Genomic DNA, 16819 nt, shown 5'->3' on the forward strand with positions numbered 1-16819 from the left:
GGAAGACCAAAAAGAAAGATATTGGAGAGAAGAGGAGTGAAATGGACAGAAGCAAGGACATTGATGCTCAATTAAGTCGTTGCGCCTTTTCATTTGATGTACTTAACACTTTTATCCTTTCTTCTTGATAATGTTTTCTGTCAATTCTTATATTTTCCATATTTGTTCTTCTTTTGAAGCTGTCATTTCTGTTCCGTTTCTTGGAGATTGTGTTTTAATTGTTGTGTTTGTTTCAACTTCACACAACTTATCTGTGTCTTCTTCATTTACTTCATTACTCTCCAGAATGGTGTCCAACTCACGGTGTGTATCCACCTCTAAAAGCAATTCAGGATTAATGTTTCTTCTGGACTGAAACATCTTATCCATTTCTCTTTCAAACTCAAAAAATGTTCTTCCTCTTCCAGTTTGATTTTGGTTATTTTTAAATTTTTTGTAACCTCTTTTCAGTACCCGCCATCTATTTAAACAATTATTTTGGGTTACATTGACAATTTTGTTTAAATCACTGGCTATTCTCTGCCATAACATTGTTAAATTTTTAATTTCGAAACTGCCTTTTCTTTATATTTGGCATACAGGTCAATAATAATAATAATAATAATAATAAATGTCTTTATTAACAACAGATTAAATTTTCTTTACAATGAAATATAATATCAGTAGGGCGAGATTCAGTTTGTGTACCACTGTGCAACAGCGGCACACAACTGCTCTTCCGCCTAACCCCCCTCCACCTAACCCCCGTCCACCTTTATTATTATTATTACCACCTTTGACTCGTCGCTGCTTTATTTACGGTCACCCGTACCCGTGTTTTGTTGGGAAGTTCCCAGTAATGAAATATATGCTTTTAGTTTCGAAATGTTGGTTATAATTTGTTCACTAATATAATTTCGACTTTACTACGTTTACTGATCAATTACTAGGTTATGATTGTTCTGAGACATTTTCTTATATCGCACACCTAGATGTAAACTACTGTAACTCAAAATACCTTATTTTTCAGAAATTGACAAAAACTGATTTTAGCTAATGTAAGGCAGATATAAAAAAAATTGATAGTATTATAAAGATAATGGTTTTTAGTCCGTACTTAAGGTACTCATTTTTTAATTAATGTGTTCAAATTTAAATAATATGGAGATTTTTAGTTACTCCAGTTTTATACTAGAAGTACGCACTATTTTTGCACAGTATCTCAAGTTAGTTTACTTTACTTGAACAAAAAAGAGTAACATTACTTTCTACTCTAACAAAATCTTCAAATTTCTTAGTATTTTGAGTATTTTGAGTTGGTCTTTCTTGTAATTATACTTACCGAATAATCTGAAGTACACTGATACTTATTTATGCCCTAGTGATGGAATGAAAACATAGGTGGTTAGTTTAAATCAAAAGTTATAATTTTGTCTTATTACAAAAGTTAACACAAATACATTAGCCTATTAATAATCTTAACTACTACATACTGTAAAATTATTTTATAGTTATTATTTATTTTACTTTTATAATGGATTTTTTTTTGTTTTACAAGATATTTTTATAATAACACTCGTAGTAAGATCTGGGTATAAGATTTTTTTCCACAAGTTCTTTGATATCCTTCTTTTTTGCATCTGACAAAGTATTTTTTACAGTATATGCCTTTATCAGTCCACTGGAAAAGTCAACATTTTTTAAAGTTTGTTTCCGCAAATGATGTTTTATAATAGAAAGTGTTAGGACTTTCCTGTTCCATTTTAAGAACTTTAATGTCATGCCACCTAACTCAATTGTTTTCTTCATCCAAATTGAAATTATTTCCCCAACTTTCCTGCAGAGATTTCAAATCATAAAACTGGTCATGTGTCAATTAATGCACTTTGTATGTAGGGCCAGTTTTTTGGCAGCCCTAATCAAAGTCGTATACTGCTGTGGGATGTAAATAGGACCTGACTTAAGATGCCTTTTTACTTGCTTTTCGATCACACTGTAAACGTTGTCCCCTTCATTTTGCGAATGACCCCGTATTAAAAATTTGTGCGTTATAGATTTTACTCTCATATTGGACACAGCGTAGGCATAAGCAGTCAATAAATACTTGTTCTTTTGCTGCCCACATCAGTTATCTGAGTAAAATATCAGATCTATATCTTCATCGGAATGCTGATCTAACTGTGATTGAATAAAAGCCAATACACACCTACCGATTTCAACCGCTCCACTTTTCCTTCCGTTTCATCCCAAAAATAACAGTCCACATTCTTTGCCTGTAAATCACTTATAGTGAAATTGAAACAATTAATTCTAGACTTGTAAAAGAATAGGGATACTTGCCCTTTAGGAATTTGCATTACTGCTTGGAGATCATAAATCACCACAATAGCATCAGTCCGCTTTTTGTCATTCTCTTTTTCAATTCGAGCCAGTTCCTTTTCTGTTAAATGATTTTCATAGGCTTCCGAAATTCTGAGTTTACTTTCTTCATCTGCATTTTTGTAGTTTTCACATAAGTCGCACAAATCTTTTTTCGGTCGATAGAAGCCAATGTTGAATTGAAAATTAAATATGCGCTGAAATGTCAAGCTTGTAGCGAATGGCATGTTACTTGCTTGGCGAAGTTCTTTATAATCGCGGTAAATATCTGATAAAGATCTGTCGCACTGAATGTATTCCCGTGAAGTTTGAGCACGGAGATAATGCGATTCAATCCTTGGAATAGTGTTGATAAATTGAACAACACTTTCAGTAATTACAGGGTCTATGGTGGGTTGATTTCCGTGCTTTCCTCTTTGTTCTCCTTCTATAAACCCACATTCTGTCTTTTTGGTAAGTGCTGTTTTAATTGCTTGATCACTTAAGTCAAGTGTGGCCTTAAAAAAGGTTTTACAGACACGAATTCGCGAGTTGTTCACTACAAAATAAAAGGCTGAGTTTAGAGCCCGGTACTTAATCGTACTTACGTACCTATACTTGGGCTTTATTTCTTGTGAATGTCTCACTATAAACTCTCTCTGTCGCTGAAGGTCCCCAAGTCTCCAAAATGCATCAAACAATTTTTGGCGATCTGTGATTTCGAGTTTGGTACTGCAATTCCATCTGCATTTTTCTGCACAAGGCGGGCGAATTTGTCGTGCAGGAACTTATTTCTTAGATTTAGATCTAGATTGGTAAGCTTTTCCCGAATTTCTAAGGCTCTTTGTGTAATTAATTTTCCACTCTTCTGGTTTTCTTAACCTCTTCTTTCCTTTCTTCTCTTCCTGGTCATGTGCCAAATTTTGAATTGCTCTTAACGTCGGACCATCGCAGATATTGGTTGCAGCTTGTAGTATGTGACTAGTAGTATTATCATCACTATCAGAAGAAGAGCTACTACTAAAGCTGGAAGAAGTAGTCAAACTCGATGAAGAGGAACAGCTACGAGATCGCGTTGTTTGTAATTTAGGTAAATCAGCTTCACGATAATTGTAGTTCGGATCAGCGTCTGAGTCGTCTACATCACTTTCGTTACTATGGATCGGTGAGACATAGTAATGCTTTGGAATTTTTTTTACAGCTTTTGTCACATGAATATTGCTAGTTGGATTGTGAATAGGCAGTACCATTGTATCCAAAACAAGAACAGGGGAAGACTCGCTAATAATCGGAGACACATCGTTAGCTTTTTTTGAAGAGTTTGTCACATCCTGTACGTCAGTTGAAATACATTGAGTAGGGAAAAAATCAAGAAGGAAACATGGGATAAAATTACCCAAAAGTTTAATTCACAAATAGGGGGAGTCTTCCGTTTAAGTAAAGTACTTAAACAAAATATAAAAATTTGCGCACAACAACTGCAAAAAAATTTGCGGATATAAAGCTAAATTATCCAGGCAAAGGTGGTGGTCCCTCCAATAATATTATCATCACCTAATTAAATGAGACTATAAAATATATTCAGGGTCCTCAAGTGGTTGGAACCACAAGCTCATATGACTATGCCGAAGCTAGTGCATGTAACAATAAGTGGTTTGTTTATTGCTACTTATTTATTATAATTGTTATTTTTTAGCATTAGAAGATGAGAGAGACACAGCATAGATAGTTTGCACTGGTAAAATGTTTAAAACCGCTTTTATTATATGGATCATGTGATAAGTAAAATGTGTTTCAGAAACAGCCAAGAGTGGGATCCAGGAAGATCTTACTTATATTTAATGCAAACGAAAATATGTGTTTTACACGTAGGGGAGTGGTAGGAACACTGAGACGAAAAAATGTCAATGCCAATAACTTTTTTATTAAATGCTACTTTAAACTTATATTGTACAATGATATTTGGTATATAAATAAGAACTGAAAAATCATGTTTTCTCATAAAAATTAATGTTAAAACCTCAAAAATATAAAAATTAAAAATTAGTAAATGTCTCACTGTTCCTTTCAATGTGGGAACACTGAGACGTAACAATTAACATTATTTGACGTTAAGACTATCAAAGTTTAATTCAAATTTTAAAAGCGAACTTTGGCGCTTGGTTAACCCTTGCATTAAAGGGGGCGGCAAAATCATTTTAATGTCTCTTTTTAATACATGTGAGACATCTGGGACAACTGGAAAGAAGAACCTATTTTCACATTTAGCGCTTTTTCGCAAAAACGATATTTTAAAATCATTTTCTTTTATTTGAGACAAGACTTTGCCTACATAATATGTCTTTTACTTAGAGTTGAAATCAACGAGCACATAATTCCCATCATTTGGACAGCGATCAAGATCTTCGAAAATAATTGGTTCTGGCTCTTCACCAATAAAATCCTCCCCTCCGCTGAAATCTTGTAGTTCCATCTCATTGTCGTCTTGCTCGTCAGAATCACTATCTAATACGCGCCGTGCTACTTTTTTCTGTTTTGGTGTTTTTTCTTTAGATTTAATCAGCTCCATTTTTTCCGGGGTATCCGTAGCTATCATCGTCCTTCCTTTGCGTCTTTTGTTGCCCTCTACAGATTTTCTTGTCGGAGCTTTAGGATAACCCTTAAAAACTGTTGGACTAACAAAGGTTTTAGTAGTAGTAGCAGTATGACTTGGACCTGGATTTTCTACATCTGGAGATTCACTTATCTTTTCAGCAGCAGCTTCAACTGCAACAAGCGGCCTATCTGTCACAAAACTTGACAAAAAATCTTCTTCAGCGAAGACATGCCGATCGAATGGAAATATTCCAGATTTTCGAAAAGCGCTTGCGATGTTAACTGCCGTCATTGCTCGTGGATATGATGTGCCCACGCAGGCTGCTACGTTGTAAATTGTAAATGTCTGACCGGGATGGTTCATCATCCATGCATCTACTGCAGCATTGTAGAAAGTCTGAAATGGCTTAAATAAACCTACGTCCAACGGCTGTAATCTGTTCGTGCAGTGTGGCGGTATAGTCAGGATTGTAACGCCATTATTTTTACATAAATCGATTGCCTCAATCGATAAATGACTTTGATGATTATCCATTAGCAATAAAGAAGGGTTTTCTCTAGTACTACCAGTGTGCTTAATAAAATGCCTAACAACTTGCACAAAGCACTCTGTATTCATCCAACCTGTTTTTGAAGCTAGTCCTAACGTTCCAGGAGGCGACCCATTTATCATAAAATCTTTAAAGTGTACTCTTGGGAATACCAGAGCAGGAGGAATAGCTACTCCAGATGCTCCAACAATACAGCATGTTGTAACGAGTGTTCCACGTTCGCCACTTGTGGCTTTACTAACCTGTCGTATACCTCTTTCTGCAAACACTTTTTGGGACTTTTGAACGGTAACGGTTCCTGTCTCATCTAAATTAAAGATGCGACTACCATCTCCAAACACAGGGAAACGCTGTAAAACGGTTTCAAGTTTACTGAAAAACATTTCAACATTAAATTTATTGAAACCGGTTGCCCTTGCAAGACTACAACCTTCTGGGGTCCGGAGGGATAAATTATTGGAATGACGTTTCTGAAATCCTTTCATCCAGGCAAGTGAAGCGATTTTTGAAGTATGCCAGTTTGCTGGAACCACTATGTTATTGTAGACTGCGGCTTTATATGACAGTTTTCGGGTATCTTCTCTTGATAGGCCATAAAACATTTTAGAACATTTAATTATATGCTTTATCTTGTTGCTAATTATATATTTATCTTGTTGATATTTTTTAACATATCTGTGGACTGTTTGGAAAGATACTCCTTTTATTCGTGCTGCTTGCCGTATAGAAGTGCCACCTTGTACTAATTCAACAGCCTGTCTCATCATATCTTCAGAGAATCTTCCTATTTTCCGATCTGTTTTATTTTTTCTTGGCATCTTCGTTCTGTAAGAGAAATTATTTTGCAAATGCTTATACAACTATAACGGAACAGTGAGACGCGTCTCACTGTTCCATCTGCTGTGTTGTCTCACTGTTCCTTAAAAAATCGTTAATAAAAATATATGAAAAAAAACTAATAAAATATGTACAAAAATCGTTTGTTTTAATTTAATTGTTTCGTAAAATGGTTTACTTTGTAGTTAGAATAACCTACTTTGTCTAAGAAACTTCAATTTTCGTGAAAACAGCGGCCACGTGGATACGGTATATTTACTACGATGCACTCACTTCAAATGACCAGCGATAACTAAAACATTTCTTGTTGAATCTTAATGGTTTCTTGTTTGCTTCACTTTAAGGTGGTAATAGGCATGTTCGTTTAGTTCTACCTTATAATACCGAACGTGGTAAGCTCTACCGCGTTTGTCTCAGTGTTCCGACCGTCTCACTGTACCTACCTCTCCCCTATATATTGATATTAATAAATAAATAATAAATAGACAAATTGACGACTCAGTCACAGAACTTTGTAACTAACAAATTGAAAATTATACAGTAGAGCATTAAAAATGCTTAATTTTCAATGAATATCGTTTGTTGACAAGAAAAGTCACTAAGTGCTGCTACAAACTATCTGAGGAAATTGGACTTGAAACACTTTTTATTTGACTTAAATTTCATTTTTGTTTTTGATTAGGAGACTTGAAAGTTTTGACGTAAAATTGCCTAATTATAATACTAAGGTAATAAGTTACCTCTGTTGTTGATATTTATGAAGTTTTTGGAGTTTTATTACTTAATGATTTTTTTCTGCAACTAACTTGGCTGAAACCTTAAATAAAACAATTAATGAACTCGATTGCGATTTTATTATAATGAGATCTTATAAAAAAAACTGAAAAAAAGCTAAATAAATGAACTAATTCTTCTTCTATATCAAAAACTGAATAAAAAATTGAATAAATGAACTCATTGATCTTCAGAGTCACTATGATTGAGTTCCGGTAAACGATCTGAGTCTGTTGTTTCAACTGAAGGTAAGTTTGTATAACAGGCAGCTACTTCTTCTGGTATGTGTTCTGATGTGACTAATTTTAAAACATCAGATTTTTTCTTACTTGAAATCAGTAAAAGTTGCTGATATCGCACACCTAGTTGCAAAAGTGCAAAATACAATAATTTCGAGAAATGAGCAAAACGTTCTGTATCAAACGAGTTATGCCTTGTAAATAATTTATTTTTAGAATGACTGGCTTCAAAATTACAATTTAGTTAGCAAATTATAATGTTATTCGCTGGATCTTATTACAATTTATTAAAAATAAAACGTTAATTGTATTTTGATAGTTATAGCGATATTGCATTGTGAAGAAAGTCATGTATAAAACGGTACCTAGGAGATACGGCGGCAACATAATAAAAAAATCAACTAGTTCTTACAAAAAATATTTTTATTATTATTATTACAAGTATGTACAAACATTTTTTTAATTACTATTAACCAAGTCCTTATAAAAATTGTGATGAACAGGTATTATTAAGTTTTTATTGCACAGTTCCAAAAGGTGTTGGTTGGTTTTTTGCGGATATCGATGGTGGCTTCATGTACGCCTTTTTTTAAATCGATTAGTGCTTCCACAGTTGCTGAGCGCCCCCTTGTCGATGCTTTAAAATGGACCTCTTCGAACTCATCGGCATTATAATCTGTTTTATAGAAGAAAGATCCAGAATTGCTTTTGAAAACTTTAATAACTTGGATATCATTCCAGACTACCTTTTCACCTTTTGTATTCTTTGTAAAATTTCCTCCAATTTTTGAATTGAGATCTTTAAAGTCATAAAAGTCTTCTATTGACATTTCCTATACATTGTAAGGATTTCCCTCTTTTTTTGCAGACCTTATGATGACAGGTCATTGTGCAGGAACATAAATGCAACCTGTTTTAAGTATTTTCTTCTTTTGCCTCTCAATAGTTGTGTTCATGGCGTCCCCTTCATTTTGGGTATGTCCACTGTTAAAAATTTATGTGTGATTGATTTAATATTAATTTTTGCAATTGCAAAGAGATACATGGTAACTATAAATTTATTATTATTTTGCCCAACACAATTGTCGCTACAAAATATAAAGTCTTTATCATTACAATGAGTTGAAAGATAGTCAAACAGACACGTAGATATTTCGTTTGAGCCGCGGTTAGCGATAGCCTTGTGCCAAAAGTAACAGTAACCACTCTTTTGTGCCATCTGAAAAATTGTAAAGTTGAAGCAGTTCAGGCGGCATTTATAGTAGAAGCTTGAAACATTTCCACAAGGTGTAGGAAGGATGCAAATTAAAACAAGCTACCAATACTTGAGAATCATCTTTTGCTCTTGCTACATCTTGTACTTTTTCTTCTCTGCTTTTAATTTTATTATGGATACGTTTATTATAAGTTTGATCAAGAATTTTTATATGATTCACACACCGCGCACTGATCTTTTTTTGGCTGTAAGAAAGTTATGTTAAACTCAGTTTTGAAAATATGCTCGTAAGTGCATTTTTTAGCCACAGGCCTTCCTTCACTCTCTTCCTGTAGTTTGTAGTAGTGATACATTTGTGCTAAAGTAAGTGAACCATCTATGTATTCCTTTGTAGTTTGTGCTCTGAGATAATGTGATTCTACCCTTTGGAAAGAATTTATGTGCTATTTTATTTTATTTTTCACCGGTCCAGTAACCGTTTCTCGTTTCAGAAAATTTCCTCTCTTATCCATTTCCACAGATCCTTTATCATCTGATTTTCTCCAAGTTGATCTAATAAATTTGTTGCAAATGTCCAAGGTATTCATGATTGAATTCATGATAAAACTTATTGCAGACTTTAACTTTTACACCGTGTATTGTTAAAAAATATGCTAATAGCATACCGCGATTACTGCCTTCAACCGTTCTTCTGTATTTAGTAACCAACTTTTCCAAATGGGAAGCAACAAATTGTCTTTGAAGAGCGTTGTCTTTCAAATTCCAGAAACGTGAATGTATATCATATCTATCAGCATTGCTTAAGTTTTGGCTGCATTTTGTACGACATTTTTCTCCACATGCAAGTTTTTTAAGTCTTCCCACGTTTTTCTTTATTGCCTTCTGTAATATAAGGTAGTCCAGAGTTAACTCTCAGTTTCTTAATATTTCTTTTCCATTCACTTGGTTTCCGCAATTTTTTTCGAGAATTATGAATTTCAGTTACCGTACCTGTTATCTCAATGCGTACATTCCTGGCAACAACTTCATTATCTTCCGTTATTTCGGTATCAGAATCTGCTACGTTATTTTCATTTCCTTTTTATTTTCACTATCAGTGCTTAAAGAAGTATCAGGTGAGTAGTTACTGTCTGCTACAGAGTCATCGGAATTGAAATTTCCCTCTTGAATTTGACACTGAAACAAAAAGTTATGGTTAATTTGAAAAGTTGCCGTTGGATGTTAACATTATTTATAATTACAGACAGAGCGATATTTTCATTCAACATACAAAATAAGTAGATGTATATTGTACCCCCAAAATGAGGAGGAGAGACACCTGGCAGTCTGGACAACATCCGGTTTTATATCTGCAAAAAATGAGGAGATCTATGACCTAGACACCTGGCAGTGAACATCCGGTTTGATATATATCCCGTGTGCAAAAAATGACCAGCAGGATATTGATTATTAAACAATAATTTTAAATGAACTTTTTTTCTGGCTGGCTGAATTGGACATTAAATAGCCGCAAAAAATTATTTTAATGTGTACAATTAAGTATAAAAAATAAATTACATAACTACATTATCGATAAACATTGATTACTAAACAATAATTTTAAATAAACTCCTTTTTTAGTGGGCTGGATTGTCACAAGGCATGTTAATTGTATAAAGTAGTTATTCCCGCCAAATATGAAAAAATAATTATTCTCATACTCAGACGGAAATGCAAAAACTATCTACCCGTTCCCAGTGTATAGAGAGCTCCTTATGTGGCTTAAAAAGTTTGTTTTTAGACAAACATTGCCGGCAAATGAAATGCAATATCCAGTCATATGTTGAGTGACACTTGGCGTAACCACGGCTTGTTATTACGGAACATAAAAAATTTATGGTGAATGTATGCAGATATAGCAAGCACGGGACAGGGGCGTCCTAAGATATATTTTGATTTAATAAACCTTTTAAGCAATCAATTTATGTATTAATATTTTTTAGGACAAAATTGTTTAAAATAACCATATATAATAAGGTCAACCTTCGCATACGTTGTTTCTGTCTTTTAAATCAAACTTATTGAAAAATTATTCAATACAATTTTTTAGCTACATTTTTATTATAATCGTATTGCTTGCATGCATTTTTCAATTATTTGGGTATGCTTAAAAAATAATCTCTATGACTCAGATATTTATAAAGTGTCCATTAATACATATTTTCAAATAATTGTCAAAAATACTAAAACTAGGCAAATTTTTCCTTAATAACAAATGAGATAAAACAAAAAGAGTAACACATGATATTGAATAGTGTGGGAATTCATTTCTTGGATGCAAATTGCTAGAAAACAGTTGTCGTAAAACATAAAAGACGTGGGACATAATTAAAAATTTTAACTGAACCCCACACATACTGTGAGAAAATAACAAACACAGTTGGTGGTATTTTTTGTAAAAAAATAAGAGACTATGCAGAAACATAAAACGCATAGACTGTGAGAAGAAAAGACATATGGATAATGTTTTTGCAAAAAACATAGATATGGATTCAATTCCCACAGTTTCTTAAAACGAAGCTTTATTTCCATGGAGGGGTACAAAGCTTACAAACCAAGAGAAACACAATATGGGCGTGGTGTAGCTATCCCATTGGTTGGTTCCCCCGGGGGGTTGTACTAAGAAGCGGGTGGGATTTTAAAAATTTATAGGACTGATTATCTCCACTCTTTCTCAGTTAACTATTAGTTTTATTAAAATTAGTTCGTACAAGTTCTGTCTATATTTCAAAATGAAAGTCAAATTTCCAGTACCTGAATGTTCGAAATCAAGTGCAAAAATTATTTCCCATTTTAAAAAGTCCCCAAGTGGAAAAAAATTTACCGAAGTGAAGTTAACCAGTGACAATCGGGGAAAATTTAACGGGATTAACCTAAATTCCAGCGTAGAAGTTACAGAAGGAGATTTTAGTTGTCACCGACCCATGGAATATAAGCAATTTGAGCAGCAAGTTATGGTTTCATCCACCCCAATAATCGACCCAAAATATGATACTGCATCGTCAGAAGATGAAGAAGACCAAGAAGAAGAACAAAAACAAATAGGTAATGTGTCAAATCTTATTCAAAGTGAGGATTTTATTGAAAGCATGGAAGAACAACAACTCCAAGCTGAAAAAACAGAAGACAACCTAAATGTTACCACAAATCTAAAACTATAGATGAAGAGTATGAGAGACTACTACAAACATTTGTAACTGAAAATACTCGTTATTTGGAAGAAAACCAGAGTCAACGACAATTGCTACTTAAGAAAATTACTGATTACGAGAAAAAACGCGACATTGCACAAAAAAGTTTGGACAGAGTAAATAAAAACATTGGCGTATGTAATCAAATTTTGACATCGATCTTAACCTGTAAACCGATGGAGAAATAGTGTGGCTATTAGTTTCATTAAAATTAGTTCGTACAAGTTCTGTCAAGTGTAAAAGTGAAAGTAAAATTTTCAGTACCTGAATGTTCGAAATCAAGTGCAAAAATTATTTCACATTTTAAAAAGTCCCCAAGTGGAAAAAAATGTACCGAAGTGAAGTTAACCAGTGACAATCGGGGAAAATTTAACGGGATTAACCTAAATTCCAGTGTAGAACTTACCGAAGGAGATTTTAGTTGTCACCGACCCATGGACTATAAGCAATTTGAGCAGCAAGTTATGGTTTCATCCACCCCAATAATCGACCCAAAATACGATACTGTATCGTCAGAAGAAGAAAAACAAATAGGTAATGTGTCAAATCTTATTCAAAGTGACGATTTTATTGAAAGCATGGAAGAACAACAACTCCAAGCTGAAAAAACAGAAGACGACCTAAATATTACCACAAATTATGATAATACTGAGAAAACCGCTAAAACTATAGATGAAGAGTATGAGAGACTAATTCAAACATTTGTAACTGAAAATGCTCGTTATTTAGAAGAAAACCGGAGTCAAAGTGCAACTTAAGAAGATTAGTGATTACAAGAAAAACGCGATAAAGTGCAAAAAAGTTTGGGCAGAGTAAATAAAAACATTGGCATCTGTAATCAAATTCTGACATCGATCTTAACTTGTAAACCTATGGAGGAATAGTGTGGATTGCAGTGATAAGAACAATATACAGTTTTATTTTTATATTTGATTGTAAATTGTTTGTTTAACTATGTAAATTAATTGTTTGTTTAACTATGTAAATTAATAACATTCTGCTTATTGCTTTATTTAGTTAAAGAAACATATTCTAAAATGAAAATTTTACTTTTATTTTGAAATATAGACAGAACTTGTATGAACTAATTTTAATAAAATAACATTTTAAATATATTTTTTTGTTTTTTTTTCAACAGACTTCGTTTCTTTGTTTTCTAGCAGACAAATTACAAAATAAAGCCAACATTTTTGTTAACTTTATTTTGTATGTTATAGGAATCAATTTTGCAAATAATGACCTAATAAAACTCTAATGATATCTAAAACTCTTACCTAAGAATTACATATATATATATATATATATATATATATATATATATATATATATATATATATATATATATATATATATATATATATTCCAATAGATAATCCATTACACACAAAACACAAATCGAATTATTTATATAGGTACACTAAACAATCACTAAACTTTTGCCAGACGCGAAAATTATGTCTTTTAACCGACATTCAAACAAAGACTGCATTTAAAAATAGATTTGATGAACGATGCTGTGCTGCTTGGTAAAGACACATGAAATTAAAAATAGAATTTTAACACCATAAACGGGCTAAAAATTTTTTAGCTAAATTAATAATTGATTTAAAAATTATTTCTCATTGTATTGATGAAAATTAAGAGAAAATATTTTGAAATCATAAGGTACAAGTATAGGTCTAGTTAAAACTTGAAAAAAAAATTTTAAGTAATAATTTTTACCGGGGGTAGTTAACCCCATCCATAAAACTTGCATCAAAACAATACAATGTTGCATATCAATCAATAGGGAAAAAAATAACAAATTCGAAAATGTGTAACGTTTTTGTTTAAAATTTAATACAAGGGGGTTAATTTGTTTTTTTATTTGCACCTAAATAAATTATTTTACACTTTATTTATGAAAACTAAGAGAAGATATTTTAAAATCGTATTGTACAAGTACAGGTCTAGTTAAAACTTGAAAAAAAAATTTTAAGTAATAATTTTTACCGGGGGTAGTTAACCCCATCCATAAAACTTGCATCAAAACAATACAATGTTGCATATCAATCAATAGGGAAAAAAATAACAAATTCGAAAATGTGTAACGTTTTTGTTTAAAATTTAATACAAGGGGGTTAATTTGTTTTTTTTATTTGCACCTAAATAAATTATTTTACACTTTATTTATGAAAACTAAGAGAAGATATTTTGAAATCGTATTGTACAAGTACAGGTCTAGTTAAAACTTGAAAAAAAAAATTTTAAGTAATAATTTTTACCGGGGGTAGTTAAGCCCATCCATAAAACTTGCATCAAAACAATACAATGTTGCATATCAATCAATAGGGAAAAAAATAACAAATTCGAAAATGTATAACTTATTTGTTTAAACAAACAAGATCGGGTTTTATTTAGTGAACCTGAGTGGTTGAACTTTTTATCACATAAATGTGCAATTGACAGTTTTATGGCAGGGAATCCCCAACAATTGATTCACGATGGTAAAATACAACTAGAGTTCATGCAACTACCCCACATGTCAGTTGTGAAAGTTACCAATGGCGAGTCACAGATAATTTTGGGTGCAAACTCGCTGTGGATAACACTTCCAATAATTAACTACCATTTGGAAACTTTGAAAAAGGAAAACTTTATCAGTTCCTTTAAAATACTAAAGACGGGAATTGATTCAAATAATGCAATTGAAACTGGGCTGAAAATAATGGAACCAATAAAGAATATAAATAGAGCAACTTATGGTATGGCGCTAGAGTTAATTCATAGATATCCAGAGCTACTTAATGATCAAATTTAATGAAAATGTTTGTATTCACTACATTGAAGCAACTTGTTCGTGCAGAGCGAGGTACTGGGAGTTTGTGGCTGCTGACAGAGTTAGATTTCAACGTAGGATAAAAGAACTTGCTAAAATTATTAATCCTGTATTAGACGTAAGCCATAGAAATAAATACATGTAAAACATTGAATATATTAATTTACCACACTTTCCCCTTCCACTACAGAAATAAATTATTTAACTTATATGTAGCAGAATATCTTTTAAAAACTAATAGTCACTATGTGTCTAGAAGATAAGTCAGACAAACTGAATAATTTTTATGGAAGGTTATCCACATTTAAAAACTGGAGGGGATTGGTTCCTTCGGTTGAGTTAGCAGTATATGGATTTTATTATCTACAAAAAGAAGATATTGTAAGGTGCTTTTGGTGTCATGTAGAAATTTATAATTGGTTATTTACTGATGATGTTTATAAAGAACACATCAAATTCAGTCCAAACTGTAGTTTTGCACAAACAATTTACTCCAAATTTTCCAAGTGCCAGAAAAATTATAAATCAACACCAGACATGAAAATCGAAAACAAATTTCCTAAGTATCAGATTAGTAAAGACATAAAAACCAAAAAGAGTCAACTAACAGGAAATACAAATTTATATCTAAATGTGCTTCTCAGTTTGATGCATTTTGTCTTTTTGTTATTGAGTATTTACATAAGTAAAAAAGAATGTAAAATATAAACCAATATTTAGATGTAAACAAAACTGTGTGCATGTTTAATTATTTAGCCTATTATATAAAAAAAAAATAAAACATTTTTTTTGTAAAAAACAGTTTTTATTTTAATACTATAATACATTATTTTTATTAATCCATGAATTATGTGTAAAATCCATCCCTAACAATTTCACAAACACCTTATTGCCCTTTTTTTCAATACCTTCTCCACCAAGTAGACATCAGGGTACTGGGTTTTCCTTAATTCTTCGCTGTAAAACGCTCCTTGAATTTCTTCTTTGCGTGAATCTTCTAATAAGTAAGTCACTGGATTTGTCTGCTTGACTTTTCTTATTTTAAAAATCTCATTTGTCCAGTTGGGCAAATATCCCTTAGTAAACAAATTTCTATATCTCGAAATTCGGACGTGATCACCAACTTTAAATTTATGTTTCCTTGGGTCAATGATTTTAAGGTAATTATATGCAGTTATATTCTTGGCATTCTTTTCATTAACTTTGCTAGGAATGGCACCTGTAGTCGAATGTTTGGTATTATTGTATTTTTTTACTATATCAGAAAGATTATTCACCCATTTGTAAGTCCCCTGCAAGCTGAACTGCCTCCACAACATCGATTTTATTGTTCTGATTACTCCCTCAGCAATGGAGGCTTTTAAATTCGAGAATGTGCTGTAGTGTTTAATACCATGTGACTTCATAAGTTCATGAAACTGAGAATTGTAAAACTCTTTACCCAAATCTGTTTGAAGGTTTTTTGGTGGCTTCTTCATTTGATTTAAAATTTTTTTCATGGCTTTAGTAATTTCAGTCCCTGTTTTTCTTTTAACAGGTTCGGCCCACACAAATTTACTAAACGCATTAATTACAATGAGAATATATTGGTATCCATTATTAACTTTGGCATAAGGAATCATTATAGCTAAATCTGCTTGAATCAGATCGTTTAATCCTTTGATGATTACATGTCTCCGTCTAAAATTTTTTTTTGTCGGTTTATGCAGTTCATGTACGACTTGTGGTTTAATGTTTGACATCTTTTTCTAAAGGACAACGAAGGGTCATATATACCACAAAATTCGAATTTTTATCTAATTTAAAAGAAATTATATCACCTTGAAAAATCTTTACTCGTGGTAGCTGCTCATATTTATACTCTGTATTTACTGATTTCGAGGTTATCATTACTTCTCCACTTGAAACATTAATTTGCACATTATCAATAGTACCACTTAGTGTAAATTGATATGAAAATAAACCACTATCCAATATATAATATTCTTTGTTCAGATTTGTTGCTTTTGTTCCTTTGAAAGTTAATACACATTTACTATAAAAAGAAGAAGGATCACACACAAAATATAATGGATGGGAAGATGTATCAGGAGTTTGACAATTGTTTAAAAAATGACTTCCAAATCTATTTATAGGCATTACTGTATTATACCACCTTCTCGAAGTTCTTCAATTATAGATATAATTTCATTCACGTGTCCGTCGTTACCCGCAGCTTTTGA

This window comes from Diabrotica undecimpunctata, chromosome 9, assembly GCF_040954645.1.
Source record: "Diabrotica undecimpunctata isolate CICGRU chromosome 9, icDiaUnde3, whole genome shotgun sequence".
Lineage (NCBI taxonomy): Eukaryota > Metazoa > Arthropoda > Insecta > Coleoptera > Chrysomelidae > Diabrotica > Diabrotica undecimpunctata.